The sequence below is a fragment of the Ambystoma mexicanum genome, chromosome 1q (genome assembly GCF_040938575.1).
Source record: "Ambystoma mexicanum isolate Mex_15411 chromosome 1q, UKY_AmexF1_1, whole genome shotgun sequence".
Classification (NCBI taxonomy): Eukaryota; Metazoa; Chordata; class Amphibia; order Caudata; family Ambystomatidae; genus Ambystoma; species Ambystoma mexicanum.
This window is the reverse complement of record NC_090922.1, coordinates 226,051,035-226,077,843: the sequence shown is the minus strand read 5'-3', so window position 1 is coordinate 226,077,843 and position 26,809 is coordinate 226,051,035.

The following is a 26,809-nucleotide window of genomic DNA, read 5'->3' as shown; positions in this document are numbered from 1 at the left end:
AACAAAGATCATGAATTACAAGGACAGGGAGCAGATCTTGGTGTTCTCTAGGGAGGGAGGAGTGATAATGAGAAATGACGCCAGGATAACTGTATATCCAGACTATACAGCGCTAGTGCAAAAGCTGACATTCCTTTTTGCAGTGCCTTTGTACCCCTGCCCCTTCCCCAACTAACTAGTTTCCCCAGCATCCTGTTACCTTGTTGCTTGCTAGGCGCTTCCACCTTTTGCCTTAGGCCCGCCACGTGCAATGTGCACAATACTGGCTGACCAAAGACCGCCTTCGGGCCGCAGCTGTGCGATTCATGCTATTATATCCTGCCAAACTGAAGGTGCTACATATGGCAGGTCATACATATTTGAGACCACAGTGGATGCTCAGGAGTGGATGGACCTGCAGGGGATACCACAACCTAGAGAAGGGAATGTGCCAGGAAAATAGAAACACACCCCAATGAGACACAGAGTGTCACAAGGATGAACGGACTACGTTAAAATGCTTGACCCAGCAGTTTGACAAGCAGGAGCTGGCAATTTCCTGGAGTAGACCACCAATGCCACGAAGGAACCCCACAGAGGAATAGAACTCGAGAACTTAGGATGCCAGTTTTGCGGCATCCCGCTACAGCATGCAAACCCATGGATGGGAGGGTGGTGCAAGGAAAGCAGCAATGCCAGGGCAGGGGGATGGTGGCTGGCCGTTTTTTTACAGTTGTAGTTAGTGTGTGGAGAGGTTTGTTGAGTGATGGCACGAGCAGAGGAGGAAGCACCAAGCAACATGGAAGGAGTCGAAGCGCAAATGGCAAGCTGGCAGAGACATATCCTGACAAGGGCAGTCAAGATGGCACACTAAGGTGACGGATCCGTGGTAAATCTGCGCAGATGAGAATCAACAAGAGGGGTAAGAGCCGGGGCCACCTCAAATGGAGGGGACCAACAAAGAATAATGTGAGAACACCCATGGCCAGAGACAAGACAACACAAGGACCTATGGGAACAGGTGGGGCGAGGAACAAGATAACCAAATGGGTCAGGAACGAGCCGTTATAGCTACTTGGAACGTCAGGGGCCTGAATGCCTATGTCAAAAGACTGAGGGTCTATGCCTGGCTGAACAGGGCGAAGGTCCAAATTGCAATGCTGCAGTGAACGCATCTGACAGCTGAGAAGCAGACAAAGAGTGCAGAGAAATGGGGGGACAAATGTACTGTTCAACTTACTCAAACTACGCCAGGGGATGCTGATGTGGATTGCCCCGGGACTGCCCTTCCAGCTGATAAGACAAGAGAGAGACTCGGAGGGTAGAATGGTGATTGTGCACGGGATTTTGGAGAACAAAGAGGTGTGCCTGATAAACACATATGCCCCTATTCATGAGGCAACAGAGTTCTTTAGCACGATTGCACCGCGGCTGGCCCCATAAGGTGGAGTGTCAATCATCTGGGCAGAAGATTTCAACTACACGCTGAATCTGCAGGTAGACAGATCAGACACCAAACACAGCAGGCTGGCACCACGGCCAGGGCGCTGCAGAAGATCCTGGACAAGTTGCAACTAGAAGACGTCTGGAGGAAGGTACACGCTGACACGGGGGATACACACTAGCGCTCCATACAGAATACACACACGTATAGACTACCTATTTATGGGCAGGGAATCTCTCAAGGAATTCACAGGGGTACAAATCAAGGCACAAATGCTTTCTGACCATGCCCCGTTGGTAGCAACATGGGCATACACATATAGGGGGGCCCCAATCCCCACATGGAGACTGAGGGCGTAGGCGCTAATTGACAGGGATGTTCAAGAACACAGAGGTGCGTTACTTTGAACACAATCCAGGGGGCGTAGACAGTCTGGGATGCCTTTAAAGTGGGGGACAGGGGAGTAGCGACTGGGAAGGCAGGAGGGCTTAGGGGAAGTATTCTAGCAGAACTGGAGGAATTAGAAGAGGAGATAGAATGGCAGGAGGCATGAGCAAGCGCTCTGGGGGAGGAACCGGGGTTACTCACTATGTTGCGGCTGCAGTGCCATTTGGGAGATTAGATTATGGTAAGTACATACAGAGACTGCATGCAGAAGGGGACAAGCCTAGCAGGCTCTTGGCCTTGCTCACCAGGCAGGAGAGCAGACACGACCCAAAAAACACCATTAAAAATTAACAAGGGGAAGAAGTGAGGACGCAGGAAGGGATAAACAAGGTATTCTCACGGTTCTATGAGAAGTTGTACTCCCGGATCCATGAAGCCAAGGCAAGGGACATAACTGAAGTCCTGGAGGAGATCAATCTTCCCGGGGGAGCAGGTACAGATTCTAGATGCCCCCCTCACGGTAGAGGAGCAGACAGCCGTACTAGCCAACCTCCCAACAGGCAAATCTCTGGGACCAGACGGGTTGCCCGGGGAATTTTATAAGAAGTACAAAGACACCCTGGCCCCATGATTGCTGGAAATGTATAAAGAGGTGTATGAGAGAGCATGGTTGCCACAGAGTGTCAGAATCAGTGATACTACCCATTGTAAAACCAGGGAAGCCGTCTCTGGAGTGTGGCTCCTACAGACCGATCTCCCTGATAAACCAGGACTCGAAGATCCTGACCGCAGCCCTAGCGAATAGACTTAAGTGGGTCATACCTATGCTGGTGCATGTGCCTGGAAGGGACACAACATGGAATCTGCGAAGACTCCACCATGTGGTAGACTGAACGAATCGGGGCCAGGGGGAATGCGTGGTGGCGTCACTGGATGCCATAAAAGCATTTGATTCTGTTCATTGGGACTGGCTACTGAGTGCACTCTCCCACTTTGGGATAGGGGAGGGATACCTTCATTGGATAACGCTTCTTTACATGGACCCTAGAGCAAGGGTGAAAACGGGAAGGCACATTTCAAATGGTTGGAAAATTGGCAGGGGCACAAAGCAAGGTTACCCACTCTCCCCGAAAAAAAGAGAAAAAGAGAGAGAGAGAAAGAGAGAAAAAGCAAAAAAGAGAGAGAGAGAGAAAGAGAGAGAAAGAGCTATATACCTTGGTATAAAGTGTTTCGAGTGCACACCAAAGAGCAGTCCAGGGAAGAAATCCACTCCGAACGCTGAATCCAATCACCAAAGGTGAGCCAGGCAGTAAGTAATTCCTTTATTCATTTAAAATGTTATGGACAAAAAGTAAGCACAACAAAAAATGACGCGTTTCGCGGTGCACACACCGCTTGGTCACGTTCAGGGTGTAAACAGCAGTGAAGGACTTTTTAACTTGCATACTCTCTATGGTCTTTACATGTAGAGTGATGTACACTCCATAAATGGCCTAGGCTGCTTGCATACCAGATCGGACATCTTAGAACGGTATATAAGTGAAAGTAAATAGGTAAAATGTGGCGTGCATACAGTGGGCAAACCATGTGCCTGGCAGACTGTGTTACAAGTTTGAATACTGACATTATGAAAGTTCAACAGAAGTGTTATTTACAAATCCTACCATTTGTCATCTGCTAATGTGAGTTAGAACATCTATATTATGGGTAGTCTCATAGCTGCGTGTGTTGGGGTGTATAGCTGTTACGATCCCAAATGTGGAAACGTACACGGAGCTGAAACCTTCACAATTCTGCTCTGGTGGCAAAAATGAAACACGAAAGTAAGTTACTATAAAAACTCCTCAGAGAGCTTCGTTTTTTCTCCAGTTTATCTGGGAAAGCTGTCGTAATGCAGGGCAGATCTGCGATTGTCCATTTTCATTGTCTGCAGTTGACATGCATACGTAGTGAGTTGACTGTGCTATCTGCCTTAAATAATCCTCTGATGGATCACTGGACTATGTACAGTGCATGCATGATGCTACGAGGCTCTTACTAAAGTGTCGGATGCATTTAGCAGCTCTATGTGCAGTAATGCTATGAATGAGGGTTAGCTTGTTAAAGTGCAAAGTGCTTTTGAGGCTGTCTGTGCAAATATGCAATTAGCTGCCTAATCTAAATAAAGTGCTTAGTGCTTTAAGCAGCCGAGTAGTTTATTCTGCCATAGCAGAATACATAAAGTGCTAAGTGCTAGATAGCCTCAAAGCATAATGTGCTGAGTATTCCCTGCTGTACATAGTGAAAGTGCTAGTGCAATACATGTTATTAAGGCCAGAAGCACCGCTGTTTGGCCCTAACGCATCATTAAAACGCATAAAATACCTGATGTCTACATGTTCAGCCAAGGCCAATAAAGATTAAAACAAAGAGTATCCAGGAGAATAATACAACCAACTGTCCTATGTATCTATATATTCTAGCAAAAACATTCCCACCCTGGAAAAAATAACAAGATTAAAATATTTTTGCAAAAAGGGGAGCTCTGGGATTCATTCAATTACTCTTTAAAAAATATATCATTAAATTCCTAATTTCTTTGCCCCCAATGCATAAGAAAAGCTGTCCCTGCCTCTAAAACATGCAAGCCTTGAATATGCCATAGTATAAATTGGCCCTAGAACCATTTGCGGCTAATTCCCTCTACCTTAGAGACTCCCAGCAACTTTGCTGGATTTTGAGGACTTGATTTTGTTTTACCTGGAGCTCTCGCATGTATTTTATGTGATGTTATACACTGTTTCTTTTTGGTTATAGAGTCTAACCAACTCCATAGACATCATCTTTTACAATTGTATCACACAGCACCTTCAGTGCAGTGCTAAAGGGAATTCTTTCAGATTTCCCAAGATTTAAATACCTTCTTTGGGATCAACTACTGTTTCCCAGAACAGTGGAGTGAAATTGACTTCACTTAGTTCTGTACATTTCTAGACCCAGCACACAATATTTTACAATACAGTGCTGGAGGGGTTACTTAGTATCCCCTATGTCTAGTTACTCATGTAACAGTCAAATGTTACCCTTTCCTCTCAGAATGGCTGGTGGCAGTGGTTTTACAATGAACTACCATGATAAACCCTAACCGTAAACTGTTCGCAGCTCGGGTAACATTAAATCGCGGGAGCCAAATCTTTCAAGATGGCACCTGAGCCTCCTTTGTTAAAACAAGTCCTGGTCGTCTTTTTATGGCATCTCTTTTTGGAAAAGATTTTCTCTGCGTGCCAAACCAGGTTTGGTCTCTTTGTTCATTCGCCTTTGGTGGGCTTCAGGAGTGAAACCCGCCTCTGGCTCCAGGGTGTCTGGGGTAGGCAGGAAATGAGGGAGGTGCCCGAAACTCCCTGTGCTTAGTCACCTAGGAGACCCAAATGCACCCTGTGGCAATTGGCTGGCTGACTGTCCGGCAGGACAGCCACCCTGCTGGGTGAGTGGTAGCTAGGCTGGAATGAATGGGAGAGAACTGAATAAAAGGCGAGTCTCTTGGCTTGGAAGGCAGAGTCGACCACTGGACGAAGGAACCGAGGAAGAGCTTGAAGAGGACGGTTGCTGCAACTCCTGGACCGTTGCTTTGTCCAGTGAAGCTCTGCTGCAGGTCCGAATCGCCAAGTTTGCATCGACAGAGAAGCCCTGCAAAGGACGACTTCTCCCTTTGAGTTGGTGGGACCAATCAACTCCCAAGTAAGCCACCTGGACACCCATCTCGGAGCAGGTTGCATTTCCTCAGAGGGCTGCAGGAAACCGTAGAGCCAGGGAGCGGGACACCAGATTGTGTGTGTTGCTTGTAAACTGGCCTAGAGCTTTTGGAAGATCCTCTGGACTCCCATGAAGCAGGACTGACCAAGCCTAACCCTTGATTTTTTTTTTTACCTGGAGAGAGTGATACCCTTTTTCCCCCACTCTCTCATGTGTTTTAATGTGATTTTGTACACTGTTTCTTTTGGTTGTGGAGTCTGACAAACTCCATAGGCATCATCTTTTACATTGTGTCACATTGTGTCACACAACACCTTCAGTGCAATGACACAGGGAAGTCTTTCAGATTTCCGAAAGGTTTAAATACCTTCTCTGCGATAAACTACTGTTTCCCAGAGCAGTAAAGTGAAATTGACTTCACTTGCATTTGTAACTTTCTAGACCCAGCACACACTATCTTACAATAGGGTGCTGGAGGGATAACATAGTATCCCCTTTGTCTAGCTTCTCATGTAACATTTGTGTGTTACCCTTTCCTCACTTATGGTGGCACTGGTGGCAGTGGTAAAATCTCACTACCATTGTGAGATTTTACCCAGGCCTGCGGTCGCAGCCACGGTAAAGCACCCAAGGGTGCCATTTTTGTCAAAGTTGTTGTTGCTGGAAACTGAACAGCCAGGGAGAGGAACACCAATTTGTGTGTGTTGCTTTTAAGCTGGCCAAGAGCTCCAGGAAGATCCTCCGGACTCCCAGGAAGCAGGGCTGACCGAGCCTGAGCCCCCTCAACTCAGTACGGGACCCCAGAAGCAAGGAAAGCCCATCTTGACAGCCAGGAACTGCGGTATTGCTATTTGCGGTAGACACGAGGAGCTGAAACACCGAACCGCCACTGGTTTGAAGTTTGCCGGTTGCGAGTGTTGACCATCCCATTGCATTGCAGTGCAGGAGTTCCCCAAAGTCCTCCCTCTTGTCCCCACGACCGAGGCCCAGGAACAGTGAGATCTGCAGAGCTGCTCAGAAGTCATCTGCTGTACTTTTTTCTTCAATTTAAAAGGTACTGTGCAAGTCTGAGAACTTACCTCTTGCTGTTGAGTTGCTTGCGTCTTCCACTACTCACAAATCTAACAGAGTGTGGCCCTACATTGATTCTTCTTTTTCTTCAAAGACTTCTAAAACATTGTGCAAATAAGTGCTTCTGCCCAGATAGACTTTTGCCCACTGACTTTGGCTTAGCCTGTTACACTGAAAGACTCTTAGTGGGAGATCCAAAAGTATTTGCCTGCTTGAGAATATTTGTGGTCTCTTGTATGTTCTATTAATCTTTTCCTTTGACATTCCATGAATATTCTAAATGCAACAGTGATATATTAATGTCCCCCGCACCCTAGCTATTGAAGTCACCTGAGGGTGTAAGTCGTGTCTGTGAACCATCCCAAAAGGGTACTTACTGATTTAGAAATATTAAGAGTGTGTATTTTCTGCAGTAAATTTGAGTGTTACTGATATTGCCCCCTTCTGAAGAAGGCTTACTCTAAATGACTGATGAATTAATAATTGTTTATTCAAGAAACCTTGTGTGTAAGAGTTTATTTGAATACTTGTCACTGTGAATCTCTGTATAACTCCCCTACAGCTCATATTGACCCCTCTTTAGATCAGCCTGGCTGCTCAATCATGCTCCCAACCTGTGTAGTACAGACTTATACCATATAACTATTGCCAGGAGGTCAGGGTTGTTGTAGTGCACCCAAAGGGTACTGCATACAACCGTGGCTAACGGTCACAGACACCCACATAGCCAACCCACAGGCGGCCCTAGACAAGATAGAGAGGGTAATGAAGTTCTGGAAGACAATCCCACTGGGGATGATAGGGAGGGCTGCTTTATTGAAGATGACAGTGTTGCCCTGCCTGCTACATTACTTCACTAACATCCCGTATAGCATCCCTGGGTACTTCGTTAAATGACTTCACACACTGGCAAGGGAATTCTTTTGGGGATGGGGGGAGGAACAGAATTGTGCTGAACACATTACAGAGGGATTATGAATGGGGGGTGGAACAGGACTTTGAACGTTACGACTTGGCAGCACAACTCCAATTCGTGGTACGGTGGCTGGGTGATGACCCATCCATAGACACATTGCTTTTCCAGCCAGCGATGCAACAATATTATTTGAGGGAACTCTTATGGGTAGACGAAGCACTGATCAAGCCACTCCCCACCATGATCAAACTTGGCCGGCCTCTATGGAGAAGGTCATGGAAAATGCATGGGACATGAGACCCCTGGTTCTAGACAAATTCACCTTGCGGGACTAGTTGACAGCCGCACAGAGTCCCTAGCAACATGCACAGTGGGAGGATAAGGGCGTGGCACAGATTGGGGACTTGTGGAAAAAGGGGCATTGGGTGTACTTCCAGACTTTAATGGAGGAGCAGAACATTCACAAGGGACAGTTTCTACTACACAACTGTATGGTCCTGAGGATCAAGGAGAGATGGAAGAGACTACCTGAGGGGGAGGATAACAAGGGGGTACGATGTTTCGGAAGGGGGGCACACAGTATCCAGATTCAATGAACAGCCCCTGCGTAGCAGTAATGGGAGGGAGTTGCAGGCAAGAGCCAGATGGGAAGAAGAACGTCAAAATACTTTCACGGATGAGGAATGGAACAGAAAGCTCCTGTATGCACAGAAAGTCTCAATGCAAGATAAGCAACTGCAGCTCTACCGCATACACAGGGCATACCTCACACCCAAGAGACTGTCCACCATGGGAAGCAAACAAACCTGTTGCTGCCTACGATGTGCGGCGGAGAAGGCGAACATGCCACACATGTTCTGGTCCTGCCCAGTGATAACTAACTTTTGGTACAATGTAAAGCATAGGGGGCGGCGGCAGGAGGGATCCAAATGCAGGCATGGTCGCTGGAGTCCTATCTTCTTGGGTTGTTCCTGAGGGGGGACAAAGAGAGGACGCACCTGGCAAAGATGAAAGACTTGATTAGTATACTGGCAAAGCACCGCATAGCGATGGCGGTTTATAGTGAAAAAAACGAATTACAAAATATCGAAAACAAAAATCTCGAATCCAAAATATCGAAAACAAAAATCTCGATTTTTTTTTTTTAATACGTTTTTATTTCGAAATGGGGGGTTCCCCCCCAACCCCCCCTTTTTTTTTTATTTTTTTTTATTTTACCCTTTTTTTTATACTTACCTGAACCCACAAATACATATAAATAAATAAATAGAGATTTTTTTTTTTCGAGATTTTGGATTCGATATTTTTGTGATTCGATATTTTTGTGATTCGATATTTTGTTTTCGGTTTTTTGACCGACCACCAGCGATGGCATGGAATAAGAGCACAGGGCCGTCGATAGAACTGTGGTGGGAGGACCTGAAGAAATGGACGCTAGCCGAGACGGCGGTGTGGACCAGAGTGCTGCAGAGAGGTGAGGGAGAAAGCAGGGCCAAGATACTAGCATGGAACTCCCTCATACAAGACCTGTTTGAGAGAACTGAAGGGCAGGACACAACAACCCCTAGTGGGCCAGAAGTAGATTGACTAACTGGGACAGAGCAGTAATGAGACAATCGGCAGGGAGGAACATCGGAAGTAAAGGGCAAGTCAGAAGAAGCCTGTCTGGAGGGTATGGACTATAAGAGATGGACAACACTTTGGTCAGAGTGGAGGGAGCCGTCATGATGCCCACCCCCAGGGACCCAGACCACGTCCAGCAACCCTGGAAGCAGGCATCAAGTTATCCTAAGCAAGCCCAACAACCCCTGCTAGGGACTATTTGGGTCCAGTCCTGGCGCCTATGGCGCCAGGCACATATAGAGAGTCAGTCCTGGCGCCGTGGGTGCCAGGCTCATAGATTAAAACTTACCTGATGCAGACCATGCTGCAAACTTACCTGATGCAGACCATGCTGCAAGAGCTCCAAGCCAAAAGAGGCTTGGAAGGGACTACCTTACTTAGGGACTATTTTTTACTCAGGCGGGGCTGGGGAGGAATACTTACCTGGGACTATTTTGGAGGCTATTTAAACCAGGCCCAAAGAGCAGCACACGGTTCGCGTTATTCTGCATCCAGCAGCGTAACGCTCACCGTGCCTGCAAGTCTGTAACAAGCCTTCTGCCACGCCCGCCTCGAGTTTGGAGCTCCTAGAAAAAGGGAGAAAGAAGGAGAAAAGGTTAGAACAAGAGCAATACCTTCAATCCTTACCTGAATTCCCGATCCATCGCGCCTTCGAGCTGGAAGGAAGAAGTTATTTTATGCGCGTCGCCTCGCCTGCTGCAGCGCTGCGCTGAACTCACCGGCCTTCGCAGCATCTTCACATTCCACCGCATCCTCCTGAATGTTCCCGCCGCACTCCGGCACCTAAGGAGAAGACAAGAACAGCAAGGTGAGCCAAGGGAATACACAGAGGAATATTAGTTACCCCCCCCCTACAGACTTACCTGATTTTACCACCGGGGGTACTATTCCTCTTCACGGATCGGCGCAGCTTCCACTGCATCCTCGCCGAACCCCAGCCCCTAAGGGGAGACAAAAGGACAGCAAGGTGAAACAAAGGGACTAACAAGGGGAACCCTCCTCACCACAATAGACTTACCTGATTTTACTGCCGGAGGTATTATTCCCCAAGACTTCACACTTTCTCTCAGCGCCTGAATAAGGGAGAAAGCAACAGGTTACATATTGACATTATTTTATCAAACTGTGTTGGAAAATACAAATCCTTACCAGAATACTACTGGTTGCCACGAGGAACTCTTCATTAGGGTCAAGCTGCAACCTGCAAGGAATCGGACAAGAGTGAAAGTCAGGCATTTGAACTCTTACGAACTTTATACTCTCGGAGTCAATATTGTTCTGGAACTCACCAATTCCTTCGAGCCAGTGAAGCAACTGGTTATCAACGCACCCCTGTGCTCAATGCAGGATGGAGAGCTCATCTTTTCAAACCATCAGGTGAGACTATAAGAGGGGACATCAAAGGCGATCTGTGGGGAGAACAGCGGGGGTGAGGGGGATTTACGCTCAACTCCACGGGTGGTTAATTCCCTTTCTCCATTTGCAGAAGAATATTCCTACGGGCCAAGCAAATGAAGCTAGGTTGGCCAGTCCAGTCCGTCATCTCGGCCCTACGCGTCACATTGGTGGAGACCGCAGCTGTCCAGTTCCGATCAACGCCTCTGTGGGAGCCAGGTGAGCACAACAGGAGCAAGCCAGCACGCCAAGACGAAAGATTACACAGTGCTGAATACAACATGTTGTGCCAGTTGTAGTGTGATGTTTGTTGACGTTTTGTTGTTATGTGTTGGAAAAATAAAGAATTTCCCCAAAAAAATTCTAAATGCACAATTCGGGGCCTCCATGTTTTTATTGGCTGCATCAATATAAATATTCCCAAGAATGTCTTTCTGAATGGTTTGAGGGAAATTATCTATGCAGTCACTTGCATGTGGAAGGGGATCATAACATTTGTTTTTTGTTACTGAGTCATGTTGCTGCGGTGAAGCTTTCACTCTAAGATGGAGTTTCCCCCTGCAAAACGTCCCCCAGCTCGCCTGCCAGCTCTGCGTTCACCCGCCAGTAAGACTGCTGCTTCTCAGCACAACCGGATCTCCGGTAGCTCTGCTGCTACTGCCGGCTCCCCAGCAGTTCTTCCATGGTGCCTGCTTCGTCTCCTTTGGCCTTACGCCACGCCTGTCGGTAAGGCTTGTGAGCGGCAGTCTGGAAGTTCCTGCCTTCTCCAGCACGGTTCGTTCTTGTACTATTTTCTACTCCGGTTCTGCTTCCTTCCGGAGTTCTGATTCTCTCTTCTCCCTTTCTGTAAAAGCGAACACCATTTTTTTAAATGTCCCGGGCACTCTGGCTTCATTGCAATAACTCGTCTGCATGGTTAGCTTGGTGTTTTCCTTCAATCCATATTAACTCGTTTTTCCTCTTCCTCGTCTCAGTACTTGAGGCTTTATTGGAGTTGGAGTCCATAGGATTTACGGACCTACCAAAGTGATTTTGTTTAGGATTTTTGGAACAAAGGTATCATAGATAGGAGATCTTAAGTGTGGGTTATGTGTACATGAGGTATGAATGGTGTTCTGCTCAGAATGACAACATGCCATCAGATGTTTAGGTGTCATATGTTTCTCTTCAAAAGGCTAAGTAAAAGGCTGGCACAGTATCTCCAAGCGCCTGAGGACCAGGGTCTGTATGAGGGTTCTGATAGTTATGTATAACAAGAGGGGTTTTGAGCAGGTCAATCATGGCCACATCTGAAGTAGAAGTGATGAAGGGCTTGTGGGTGCTATCGAAGAGGACCTTATGGTTGCGTGCCTTTGGTGAGTGGGGGGTGCGGAGCAGGTTGGAAACGGGATGGGTGAAGGAAAAAGAGGGGAAAAGTGGAGGCAGGAAGTTAGATTACTATATTCTTATTTTTCTGGCCCAATCATGGGAAAACAAGTGCATCTTTCCTCCTCCAGTCCAGGGATGAGCCACCTCGTAACCAACCACACCCCCAGACTAGCTGGATAGGAAGGGGCGCTATGCAACCTGTAACTTAAAGGAGATGGGCTATGCCCTGACTTCTTACCGTCTTCTATACCATGGCACACAGAACACCAAGGTGGATTTTTAGGGATCGAAACATGGACCCCCTTATTATTTATAAAAACACCATAATAATTGTATAAACATTTTCCACTGTAAAACCTTCTTCTCTGATCCCCTAGCGTGATTTCCCTCTGAGGGATTTGCCCAGTCAACACACCCTTCAGGAAGAGGTCAAAGGTAAACCCTTATGGTGGAACTGACAAAACAAATCCCTACTTCCTGCCCACTGTGAATGGGTGCCAGGAGATGGTCCCAGTGAATGGTGCTTCCCTCTATGCGGACTTCGGCAACCAACCTACCCAACTCACGTAAGGGTACTTTCCAATACCCCACCGTATTCAAACCCAATCATTACCTAAACTCCTAACCAAATGTATGTACAGCCCCAACTTAATCAAACCTGAATACTATAAAGACACACACACACACACACACACACACACACACACTTTTTATGGGGGCGATGGAATCTGCATGTATTGCAGGAGCCCATTCTCCTGGAAAAAAAGGAAAGAAAAAGGATGGCACCCGCCTCCATAAGAAAGGGAACTTTGTCCCTTTCCCACTTCTATGGCGGCTGCAACTGAGAGTAGTGCTGGGACGGGAGCATTAAGCTCTGGTCCAGCAGGCAAGTGGGGAGGGAGTGAGTTTTAGGTTTGTTTTTGGTGGTGGGGAGAAGTGTAGGGACGTGTGGTGACATACACTGTTTCAAAGGTGCCTAAAAGGGTACAATAGGATTAAGACAAGGGATAGTTTACAGTGGTGAACAGAGGCCTGTAATTTAGACACGTGGGCAAGGGCCAAGTCAATAGAATGCTTGCTCGGAAATCCAAACTGGAGATGGTCCTGTAGGACAGTATCCAGATAAGAGGAGATTCTATTTAAGATGAGACATTTGGGGGAGGGAAGATACAGGAGTGATAAAGGCAGATAGTTGGCAGGATTGTTCGGGTCAGCCGAGGGCAGTTAGGTCAATAACTGTCTTTAAGCATGCAGGACTGAGTCCCAGAGAGAGCACAAAGTTGAAGTGGGTAGAGAGATAAGAGCAGGTGAGAGGTAGCAGCTCCTTGAACATATGTGGGGCAAACAGGCGCCTAGGCGCACAGGAGAGATTGACATTTCTTTGGATAGGTGCCAACGCACTGGAGAGGTTGGGGGGGGTAAAGAGTTTAAGAACATGGTAGAAATAGGTGTTGGGGATAAAGAAATTGGAAGAGGGAGGAATAGGAGGTAGGGGAGGGTGCCTCAAATTGAAGATAAGTAATGGGCAAAGTCTTTCCTAGATAGGGAAAAGGGCTTTGAGAGTATGGTAGTGTGCAGGGGTGAGATCAAAGTGTAGTAATGAGAATGGTGAAGTAAGTTGATTTGGCTGAGCCAATAGCCGAGATGAAGGTAAGGAGGTGTGAGGAGCCGGGAATGAGATGCAGGCACAGGTAACTCATGGCTTTGGCCATAAACCTTTATTGAAACAAAAAGGGGGTTGGACAATGCCTGTATGTGGCTACTCTAAGAGGTATTTCCGTACCTAAAACAAAACTAAGGGTCTGTCCGATGTCAAGATGTCCAAAGTAAAATGTCCTGTGTCCAAAGTACTACACTGGCCCTCACATTCTAAAACTCAACTAAGTGAAAAGGGAAATGTCTTTGGCCTTTTGTGGTGTACAAAAGTTCAAAAAGGAAATGCACAACTCCAACATAAACATTTCAGAAGGATAAAGTTCACAGTAAAAATATCAGTTCCTTGAGTTTCTTTTGATCAACAACACAACTGGTATGCAAAACAACTACACTGTTAGTCTTTATAACAAGAAAAAGTTATTCTTTTTTTGTATTAACAGAACAAATTGAGACATCCACTTATATTTCTACTGTACAAGATAGCCATTCAATTATGACTGCAATACACAAAATCAAAGAAAAAAAAAGAATACAAGATTTATTAAATAAAACCAGTAATTAGGTTACAATGGTGAATATAAATTGGATACATTTCTTACCATAATTGTATTTCTGGTGCTTGTATCTTCTTAGATTCACATACTATGCATAGTCCAACATATAATGGTAGTCGAAGAGTATTACAAGATTTGCTTTCAAAACTCGAAAACAGAGGTCGATAGGGAATATTAGCAATACTATCCCCAAAAAAATAAATAAATAAATAAATCGCTTAATGCCACAGCCTCCACAATAAAAGTAATTTCCCTCTCTTAACAAAATAGTGGGTTTTATACCTTTAAAGTTAAGTGTGAGATTGTATATATCGCCATCAGTGAAAAAATAACAATATGTTGATGCAGTACAGAGTTAAATAGCCTAGTCCATCATTCTAAGATGGCTTCCATGGAAGACATTATGTTAAACACCTACTGGTGTGGCCATAGTCAAGTGACAAGAATATAACTATGCGACCCACAAGGAGGTTGTGAGTAGCCTACGTAGTGGCAACATTGACTGCTACGAGCAGAATGGACCTACGAGCTCCAGCATGCTACAATTCCAAGTATATTAGCAGGCACCTTCCAAAAGGTGTTTAGATAAGCACAATGAGCAATATGAGCAACATGTAATAGCGGGTAGTTAGAACTTATCAAGACTTAGGTCTCCACAGAAATAGAGCTATCCAAATCTAATTTGGACATACTCAAACTGATTCCCGGTTCCCTCTCAGAAGTATGCGCACTCAATAACAAGTTACAAGCTGCGCTCAGTAAGTACGCTTTTTTAAAGTATTTCCAACCCTTTGAAGCCATACTTACAGAATTAATAAGTAGAATACTGAATAAATAACACTATGTCATTATAGGACAACAACAAACCTTCTGAGCTGGGTGTTCTCTCACACAGCCCTTCAAGATGAGTAGCAATACCCTGGAGATGGATGGGGATGCAGATTTTATTCATACATCAATCAAGATGACGCAAATAGTTTGGCAAAGTTTGTCTGTTTTAATGTCAAGTATCTTCCCTTCCCCCTGGAAGGTTTCCCTTTCTTCGTCTGACACTTCCTGTGCCCAACTCGTGCAACTTCTCTCGTCATCATTTCTATTCAGAGTTAGTCTGTCTAAAGACAGTTCCTTATGTCTCGCACTACATGAGACTTCCTCCATGTCATACAATTGAGTGCTCTCGAGACGATCATTTTTTTTCCTTTCCCCTGAGCTTCCTTCTGAGCTCTCATGTCATGCTATACTTTATCAATTCTTCAAACTAGTCTTCTAGATTTGCTCTAGACGGGCCTGGTAATGACTCGTATTCGGGAAAGAATTCCTCTATATCTTCCCATTCTACCAATGGATCGGGATTTCTTACTTCCCTTTCCGAATACTCGAGATTGCATGCTCTCGGTCTTCTTTTACGTTCCATGTCGTCATCGACTTCTCTACGCTTTCTCGCTTCCTGTCTTTCTCTGTCTTCTTTCTTTTTCATATCCCTTCGTTCATATGCCATTCCCATCTCTTCATCCCTTCGTCTCTGTATTCTTTTCAATTATCTTTTCCTGTTCATCTATTCTTTGTCATGCTATCCTAGCCTGCTCATAAGCCGTTCTTTCTCTATTGTCATGTTTTCTTTGCTCTTTTGCCCTCTCTTGTTCTTTTGCTTGCTCATCTTTCTCGTCTTTGTCTATCTTTTCTTTTTGCTCCTTCATCTTTCAATCCTTCTCTTTCCCTGTCCTTTTTATCCTGTCTGTCTTGATCTCCCCTTTGCCTTATATCCTCGATGCCTTTACCATCAAGTTTAAGTAAAATCTGACCTCCCATCCATTTGTTCTGTAAGATCGCTATCTCATCAGTTTGATCCTGGTCTCGAGATCTCGGCCCCGAAAGCGGCAGACGCTGGGAGTGGAGGCACGGAGCAACATCAGCTCCTGTGCGCTCCTCCACTGGACTGGCCCTAGTGCCTCAGCAAGGACCCAATGACTCATTAGAAGCTCCACATTTGCAGGGCCTGTTGCCCTAGTTACATTGCATGAGTTATGATGCTTATTTAAGAGGAAGTTACATGTTTAATAAAAGAACATCAACCGCAGCCAGAGTCTCCTTTGCATCATTGCATTAATTATACAACAATTTCTCTCCTTATATTTAGAGATGTGCTTGCTCGATCACTTCCCTCCTTATTGTATCTCTCCTTGTCTTTAGAGGATACCTCTTCCTCAACATCTTACTCTGGACTGTCGTCACAACTTTGCATAGGTGACTCATAAGGGATTGCTATATCCCGTCGCTGCTTTAAGTTCCCTTAATGGGGAAAAAAAAACCATCGTCTTTCTTATCTTCATCTTTCGTTTCAGATGTGGCAGGCAGAGCGGAAGGCTCTTCACTCCCTCTTTGCATAGATTGAGTATCCAATCTAAAGGAGGCCCCTTCTCCTTTTCTTGTTGGTACATTTCCAAAGTTCTAGACTCGCTAGGCACTTTTCTAGCTTCTTTCCTGTGTATGCTGCATGCAAATATGCCGTCATTTGCTGTAAGACTGCCTTCAATTATGATCCACCTTGGGGCCCTGGCAAACATTTTATCTGCGGTTCCTTTAACCCATTCTGCACTGTACTGTCTAAGTTTAAGCACATGTTTCGGCAGCTGTTTGCAAAGGTGCACTAATGGAGTGACCTCTTCCATTTTTAAACTTTCACTTTTCTCTTTGCTAACACTCACATAATTTTCAATCACAAATGTTTTAAATATGTCTCAATCAGCATACAATATGAGCAAGCATCAATCGTCGCAAGCTCCAATCCCATTAAAACACAATTTTTTACTTTAATCTTGCTAAAAACACAACCATCAAAATTCAAATTTAAAAACAATCAATTTTCGTGTCTCAACTTCCCACTTCTCTATTACATACATTTTCTTCCTTTCAACTCCGACGTCAGCACCCCTTTCCATCACATAAAAGAAACAGACAAACTTGACTGGCCACATATACTATTCACAATCTTTTCCTTAAGACTCGCCTTGCCCTCTAAAATCTGCTCCAATTGGAACTTAAACCAATTCCTTTAGGATCGTCTTTAACCGTTCCAGTCTTCTATATGTCCCTCTAAGGGGCTCGAAATTAAGGTTTCTGCTAACACTCTTTAAAGCTTAGGAACAGGGAGTATACTCTTATGGCCTCACTTACGACTAGTCTTCTTTATATATTGCTCGGCCACTCTCAAGACAATATCTTCTTTCCCATATACATATATATTACACTCTTACTCTTACGTTATATTTTATCCCACCTGGAGATGGATGGGGAGGCAGATTTTATTCATACATCAATAATGAAGGCGACACAAATAGTTTGGCAAAGTTTGTCTGTTTTAATGTCAAGTATCTAATACAACGAACATCAGCAATCGCTCAATCCTCTGACTCTACTTACTTCACAAAAAACTGGGATCTTATAACCATAATTGGTCATCATTGATATTTTGACCTACGTCACTACCAACGTCAACCTAAGTGGCAAACTACAAAAACCTAACAGAGGGTGTGATTGGATCTAAGTGTTTTTCTAAGAATAGGCTCTATATTGGTATAGAGCAGTGGAGGACGGTGATAGGATACTTATCAGGTGGGGCAAATAAGCCTTCCCCTCAAAATGGCCACTATGAACGTCACTAAATGTACGATGTTCCATTGGCTTCACAAACTATAGGACCCTTAATTACGCGGTCCCCTACTATTGGTTAGCTCCTAACCCCCCATCAGTACTTTCCCACCTACGTCTAGCAGCACGCAGACTGAACAACCAGGTGCGGGTGAGCTTGTTTTAGCACCAGCTTCCCACCAATTAGCATATCATCCATCATCACCTCAATGTTCCAGTTTCAATTAGCGTTTGAAGTTTGGCCTCAAGTCTGTACTGTGTTCTGGGAATTTTTAGGGAGTGTGGGCACCAGCCGGTTGTCATGACCACTGTGAGGGGGCACAAGTTGTGCCACAAGCAGGCTTCCACCAGAACCCTGAGGGCCTTAAAACCACTGCAAAAGGACTCCTGGCACCAGGCTCGTATGTAGGAAGGAAGGACTGGTCAAACTAGGTCCCATTTATGTACATGGGCCTTTAAATCCAACATGGAAGCACCCACACAGTCCAGTTCTAAGAACCAAGCCATGCGGTCTAGTGTTTTGGGTCTGGCAGGCCTGGAACTACTTTCCCTGGTACTACTTTACCTGGGCTATATAAACCACACCCTGACTGCAGAACACGCTTCGAGTTATTCTGCAACCCGCAATGTGAAGCTCACCGTGTCCAGCTCCTGGTCCTCGGCATCTTCCTGTAATCCTGCAATAACAAGAACAAGATTATTCTGTCTTACCTGAGAAAACACCATCCAGCACTCAGGATCTCAACTGGGCTGCAATCTGTGGAAACCGAGAGAAGAAGAAACATCACTCACCTATGAGTACTAGCTTAAGGACTTCCGCGAACCGCTAGCACAGCTTCTGTTCGAACATTGCGACCTGCAATAACGAGAAAGGGAAAAACAATATTAGAAGGCGCGCTTCCAAAACATCAAATTCCATCAGCCTTACCTGAATTCCATTGTGCTACGCCACACTTCCATCCGGAGCACCACAGCAACATCTGCAAAGGAAAAGAGACATTCAGGTTCGCTTTCAATATTAAACAACCGCAAAGCGCTGTACCTACCTTAACAGATTCCGGGGGCCTATTTTTCATCATGGTCTCATCCACTCGGATCACCACAGCGGCCTATGAGGAGAAGAATAAAACACAGGTTAGCTTTGAAAGACAAAGGCTCTGCGCTTCACGTTTTCTCTTACCTAGAAAACGTGCCTCTCCATCCGGCACGCCAGCATCAAGACCTTCGCACCTGAAAAGGAGTTAAAGACATTAACATATTTTCACCATAAACAGAACAAAGACTTACAATTAACAAACCTACCTGCCTACCAGCAGATTCGGGGTCACAGCAGGCCTGGGCCCAAGGAAGACGAACTGGACCAGTGAAGCAACTCGGGCAGCTCGTCAACAAATGTCAAGCGCCCCTGCACAAGAAACACAGGACGAATAGCTCACCCTACAAATAACTATGATTCATTATTTAGCACTGGGCAACTACGCATCCAGGGTTCCAGATCTCAGAGCCTTCCAGACGCCCCCGGGGATATCAGGTGAGCGTAACAGAACTCGAAGCCTTTAAACCTTATCCACCTGGGCGTCATGGAGACATCTGAAACTAATCAGTTAGCCCAGCTTTTGGGACAATTACGCACCGAGGTACGCAGCCCGGCAGGAAACCAATGCCTTAAGACGAGAGTTAATAGTCACAAAAGACCGTACTGATGAACTAAGCAAACAGCTACTACAAATACAGGTGGGGCAGGTTCCATTGCCCGGATTCGCCGCATCCGTCGCTACACCATCATCAGTCAATCCAGTACAGATAACGTTGCCGGTAGCAGTACCCCTGGCACCACCAGAACGGTTTAATGGAGACCCCAGAAGGTACGCAACATTCATGAACCAGTGCGGCCTCTATTTTCTTTGTAGGTCTGGGCTTTCCCAAATGACCTGGCGAGGGTGGCCTTTGCGTTATCATATTTGAGTGGAAGTGCCGCAGACTGGTCGGTACCTTTAGTGAGCCGTGATGACCCATTACTGCAGAATTTCAGGGGTTTTCAACAGGAGATGGAAAAGTTATTTGCTCGACACTTGCATGGACAAGCTCTTTATAACGAACTCCTGTCCCTCCGCCAAGGGAATCAAGATTTGCTGGATTATATTGCCACCTTTAATAGAACGGTTGTAGTAGAGGGGTGGCCAGAAGATAAAAGAACCACGTTGTTTCATCGGGGCCTACGAGGAGATCTGAAATGATGTCCTTGCTCAAGTGGTAGAGCCACCTAAAGACTGTGCAGAGTTTATCAACCTGGTAGTTCAGTTGGACCACAGATTGCAGGATCTAAGAAGAGACCGAAGTAGACTCAAAAATCGTGCCATGTACGTACATTCAAAAGATAATGTTTAACGTCCATCAGAAAATACCACAGAACCCATGCAGTTTGGAGGTGTACGACCCCCTTTAACCAAGGGTGAAAGAGAAAAGAGGAGACATCTACAGTTATGCTTATACTGCAGTAAATCTGGTCACATCCTCAAAGAATGCCCAGAGAAACCTCCAAGGAAGGTTGTAGGTGCTAGAGAAAGAAGAGGATGGAAAGGAATCGGAAAACTACCAGGCCCGGCAAGCGTAGAGGTCCGCTTGTCGAGCGAAAAGGATGAGTCGCAGACCTCACATTTCGTCCTACCAGTAACCTTGATCAATCACCAACGACCGTCACGGATGCATGCCATAGAGGCATATATAGACAGCGGAGCAGTTGGTAATTACATAGATCGAGATCTGGCAACAGAAATGGGACTTCCCTTATGCACAAAACCAACAACTGAAAAGGTAACTACGGTTGACAGTACAGAAATTGCTTCGGGACCAGTAACCCAATGCACAAGAGAATTAACCCTTCAATGTCAGGATGGACATCAAGACGCAATCCCGTTTGACCTCATCAAAGCTCCTCAGTTCCGGTTGATCTTAGGGTTGCCATGGTTGGTAACTCACAATCCCCACATAGACTGGCGTGCAAAGAGACTGACCTTTTCTGACGAACGCGCCCATGCTTGCTACCCGAAATCTATACCACAGCCAAACCTGAAATCTGTTCAAGGAATAGCATCGGGGATCGTGGAACCAATGGACACCTTACCAAAAGAATATCAGTATTATCAAGATATTTTTCACAAGGAACAGGCTAACACATTACCACCACATAGGCCCTATGACTGTCAGATCGACCTGATACCTGGCGCACAGGTTCCTTGTGGTCGAATTTATGCACTTACGATAACCGAAAATCTCCACTTGAAGTCCTATCTGGATCAATACCTGGCTAATGGGTTTATCCGCCCGTCAAAGTCACCAGCAGCCTCTCCCTTATTCTTCGTACCCAAGAAGGAAGGAGATTTGAGGACTTGCATCGATTACTGCGCACTTAATCAAATCACAGTAAAAAACTGCTACCCTTTGCCCCTTATACCGGAACTATTGGACCAAGTCAAGGATGCCCGTATGCACACCAAACTAGACCTCAGAGGAGCATACCACCTTGTACGTGTTAAGAAAGGGAATGAATGGACAACCTGTATGAATATCAGGTAATGCCTTTCGGGCTGTGCAATGCTCCTGCAGCGTTCCAATACTTCATGAATGATGTATTACGGGAATTAATCGATGTCTGTGCCCTGGACTATATTGACGACATACTGGTGTATTCCCCATCTGAAAGAGATCATGTGGAACATGTTCGCTCAGTCCTTGCAAAACTTTGCCAGCACAAACTGTACACTAAACTCGAGAAATGCTCCTTCCATGTCACCGAAGTTGAGTTCCTCGGATTTGTTCTCTCGCCAAAGGGAGTCCAGATGGATTTACACAAAGTAGATTCCATCCTTAATTGGCTGTCACCTTCTTCACTTAAAGGAACCCAAAGCATGCTCAGCTTTGCAAATTTTTATTGCCGATTTATTCCAGATTTCTCAAGGATAGTCCACCCAATCACATCGTTACTGAGAAAAAAACAACAAAAAATTCCAATGGTCTGAAGAGGAGGAACAGGCCTTTCAAGAACTCAAGAAAACATTCACCTCTGCGCCAATTTTACAACATCCTTGCCCTGATCTCCCCTATGTAGTGGAAACTAATGCTTCCAGCATAGCTATGGGAGCAGTTCTCTCTCAGAGATCCAGAGACAGGCCAATTACACCCCGTGGCCTTTTGGTCACGTAAATTCTCACCACCAGAACTTAACTATGCAATTACAGGCAAAGAATTGTTGGCAATAAAATCAGCCTTCAAAGCCTGGAGGCAGTATCTATTAGCTGCCAGACATACCATCCCAGTAATCACAGATCACCGAAACCTTCAATACCTAAAGTCAGCAAAAGCCCAATCGTCACGACAGTTGCAGTGGGCTCTATTCTTCGCAGAATACGATTACGTTATGACATACCGACCAGAGTTGGGAATGGGAAGGCCGATGCCTTGTCTCGTATGGGTGTTGAAGAGAAAACAAACAGTACCCTGGACCCTGTTGCCATCATCGCAAGTGATAAACTACTGGGACACACCACCACATTGACTGAGTGAACCTCCAGATAAGATTTGAACCATAATGAACCCCGAGATCTTGCAGAAATGGAATTCCCAAAATGAACATCACACGGTTCTGGATGGATTACCCTACTTCAGGTACAGACTATATCTACCAAGTAAACATCTGCAAGAATTGGACATGTCTGGTTATCCCGATTCCCTGATCGAAGGCCATCGCGGAATTGCTAAGACTGTCATAAATCACCAATGTATCAATTGAAAAGGATATGGTAACCAAAAAAGGGTACAATTGGTAAGGCTCTTCCGGATCCTTTTTCACACGACTTGATTATATATAAGTCAAATTAGACCTTCCAAATGATACAACTCTCTGACTGATGAAACAGGCAGAGAAATGGATCACTGGAAAGGGCGTGGGTATTAAATCGGAAGTCAGCCTAGGATAGATAAAGTATCATAAGAGTCTGTCCCAAACTCAACTCACTATGATAGCACAGTATTAGCATTAATTCAAAACACTGACCTTATGGCAAAAACTGAAGTATTTAACGAAAGTCTCTTGAAGTAAACCAGGAGTTGAACCCACGACAAAGGAGGGGAAGATTAGTAAGGGAGACTTATCCCAAACGGCACGAGGCTCACGCTAGATACCGGGTTGGTGGACCACAGGATAGCATCCAAAGTACTGTGCACAATCACCTTCTAATAGTTCATGAAATACTTCCTTTCCCACGAAGAACAAAAAATAGAAGTTCACCTGTTAACTATCACAGGTACCAAAGGTTCAAAGTAGTTCAGAAAACCACGTGCAGGATTGCACATGACAGTGTACACGCAGCCAGGACAGCCGCGCTTGGAGACAGCATTTCCACGTGGAGATTTGGCACGCGAACAGGATACACACAGCCCAGGACAGCCGCGCTTGAAGACAGCGTCCGCGTGTGGAGATTTGGCACGCGAACAGGATACACGCAGCCCAGGACAGCCGCACTTGAAGACAGCATCCGCGTGTGGAGATTTGGCACGCTTACAGGATACAAGCAGCCCTGGACAGCCGTGCTTGAAGACAGCGTCCGCGTGTGGAGATTTGGCACGCGAACAGGATACACGCAGCTCAGGACAGCTGCGCTTGGATACAGCATCCGCTTGGAGATTTGGCACGCGAACAAGATACATGCAGCTCAGGACAGCCATGCTTGGAGACAGCGTCCGCATGGAGATTTGGCAGGCGAACAGGATACACGCAGCTCAGGACAGCCGTGCTTGGAGACAGCGTCTGCATGGAGATTTGGCATGCGAACAGGATACACGCAGCTCAGGACAGCCGCGCTTGGAGACAGCGTCCGCGTGGAGATTTGGCACGCGAACAGGATACACGGCTCCAGGAATTAGCGTGTGGAGGAAAACACACTACAAAAGGCCAAAGAAGTTGCTGAAGGGAATGCGAGGACGCAGGTCCAGAGTTCCGCTACAAAACGCCAAAAAATGAATTAATCAGAAGCAGTGATCGACGTTTCCACGCTGCTTATGTACGTACTGCCGTGACACACGTGACAGAACTAAGTCAAATGAATTGAACGACGTGAAAAATGCAGATGTCGTTTTTCTGGCAATGCATCGAACAACCTCCATTTTGAATAGAACGGTCTAGCGGTTCTATGGGCGTAACTCATTTTGTATGGAGAGGTTGTTCCCGGTCCAGAGATATGTCCAGCAGGCATGACAAAGACTCTAGCCAAGGTTAAACAGAATTATTGGTGGCCAACCTGGTGTAAGGACATTGCTCGATTTGTTCTATCCTGTGGGATATGTGGACAGAATAAATCACAAAAACAGAAACCAGCTGGCCTCCTACAACCACTGGATATTCTACAGGCTCTATGGCATACTCTTTCTCTTGATTTTATTACGGACTTATCTCCCTGTCAAGGTGTTAATACCATTGTGGTGGTTGTAGACCTGCTCTCTAAAATGGCACATTTCATTCCATTCAAAGGACTTCCTAATGCTACCGGTCTAGCAAAAGCATTTCTTGAACAGATTATAAAACTGCATGGTTTCCCCTCAGTCTTAATCTCAGATTGTGGAAGCCAATTTTTATTCAACTTCTGGAGGAAATGTTGTACCATGGCACAAATCGATGTTCGATTATCCACTAACCATCACTCCCAAACGGATGGACAAACAGAAAGAACAAACCAGACATTAGAACAGTATCTACGTTGCATGCTTCATCAAGTGGAAGCGAATTGGAAAGACTTGTTATGGATAGCGGAGTACGCATACAATAACTCCATACACACCAGCACGGGACAAAGCCTGTTCTACACAATATACGGAAGACATCCACGTACCTCTGAACTAGTCTCCCCCATGACCTTGGAAATGCCAGCGGTAAAGACTCTACACACAAGCATAACCCAAGCCTTCAAAAGGGCAAATGAACATTTACCGCAAGCCAAAGACAGACAAAAAAACAATTCTCGGACCCGCATCGAAAGAAAGCTCCCGATTACCAAGTTGGAGAGGAAGTCTGGTTGGCATCAAAACATGTGTCCACAAAAGGTACCCGGACCTTTCGTCCAAAATATCTAGGACCCTATACCATCGAATCAGTGATAAATCCGGTGGCTGTCAAGTTAGCCTTACCACCAAGCATGCAAATTCATCCGGTGTTCCATGTGTCACTTGTAAAATCTGTACAACCAGGAACCAAAACCTGTGCTAGTTGATGGAGAGCCTGAATTTGAAGTTAAAAACATCCTGGATTCAAAACGTACCAGATCTAAGCTATACTATTTAGTGGACTTTAAAGGGTACGGGCCTCAAGACAGAACTTGGGAACCAAGTGAACATATTCACGCACCACATCTGATTAAGAGGTTTCACCTGGATAACCCCACCAAACCCAGACCGGACAGGAAGGATACCATGAGAGAGGCCTGGGGGAGGGGAGGGGGTTATGACCACTGTGAGGGGGCACAAGTTGTGCTACAAGCAGGCTCCCACCAGAATACTGAGGGCCTTAAAACCACTGCAAAAGGGCTCCAAGAACCAGTTCTGGTGCCTTTGGCACCAAGCTCATATGTAGGAAGGAAGAGCTGTTCAAAGTAGGTCCCATTTATGTACATGGGCCTTTAAATCCAACATGGAAGCACCCACACAGTCTAGTGCTAAGAACCATGCCATGCAGGCTAGCGCTTTGGGTGTGGCAGGCCTGGAATTACTTTCCCTGGTTCTACTTTACCTGGGCTATATAAACCACACCCTGACTGCAGAACACGCTTTGAGTTATTCTGCAACCCGCAGCGTGACGCTCACCGTGTCCAGCTCCTGGTCTTTAGCACCTTCCTGTAATCCAGCAAGATCAAGAACAAGATTATTCTGTTTTACCTGAGAAAACATCATCCAGCACTCAGCATCTCAACTGGGCTGCAATCTGTGGAAACTGAGAAGAAGAAGAAACATCACTCACCTGTGAGTACTAGCTTAAGGACTTCCGGCGATCGCTACCACAGCTGCTGTTCGGACATTGCGACCTGCAATAACGAGAAAGTGAAAAACAATATTAGAATGCGCACTTCCAAAACATCGAATCCATCAGTCTTACCTGAATTCCATCATGCTACGCCACGCTTCCATCCGGAGCACCACAGCAACATATGCAAAGGAAAAGAAACATATTCAAGTTCCCTTTCAGTATTAAACAACCGCACAGCACTGTACTTACCTTAACGGATTCCGGGGGCCTGTTTTCCATCGCGCTCTCATCCACCCGCAGCACCACAGCGGCCTGTGAGGAGAAGAAGAAAACACAGGTTAACTTTAAAAGACAATAAAGGTGCTGCGCTTCGCGCTTTCTCTTACCTAGAAAACGTGCCTCTCCATCCGGCACGCCAGCATCAAGACCTTCGCACCTGAAAAGAAGGAGATAAAGACATTAACGAATTCCCACCATAAACAGAACACAGACTTACAATTAACAAACCTACCTGCCTACCAGCAGATTCGGGGTCACAGCAGGCCTGGGCCCAAGGAAGGCGAACTGCACCAGTGAAGCAACTCGGGCAGCTCGCTAACAAACGTCAAGCGCACCCGGAACAAGAAACGCAGGACGGATAGCTCACCCTACAAATAACTAAGATTCATTATTAAACACTGGGCAACTATGCATCCAGGGTTCCAGATCTCAGAGCCTTCCAGACGCCCCCGGGGATATCAGGTGAGCGTAACACCAGCCTTCGTGCGTAGGTGTGACCATCTTGCCCATCCAACTTCCCTCTACCACGTGACTGGACACCATGAAATCGAGATTTTCGTGTATTTGATTTTATTCTCCAATAGTCCTCTGACGTCTTTTGTTTTTGCTTGATCTTTCTGAACAGGAGCCTCTGTTCCTTCATGTTAATTGTATCCAATGTCAGCCAATTCCAGTTTGATAAGACCTTGGCTTTTTAAGCTCTGTCAACTCCTTAGCTGAGCTTTTATTCGGTTTAATTCAATTGC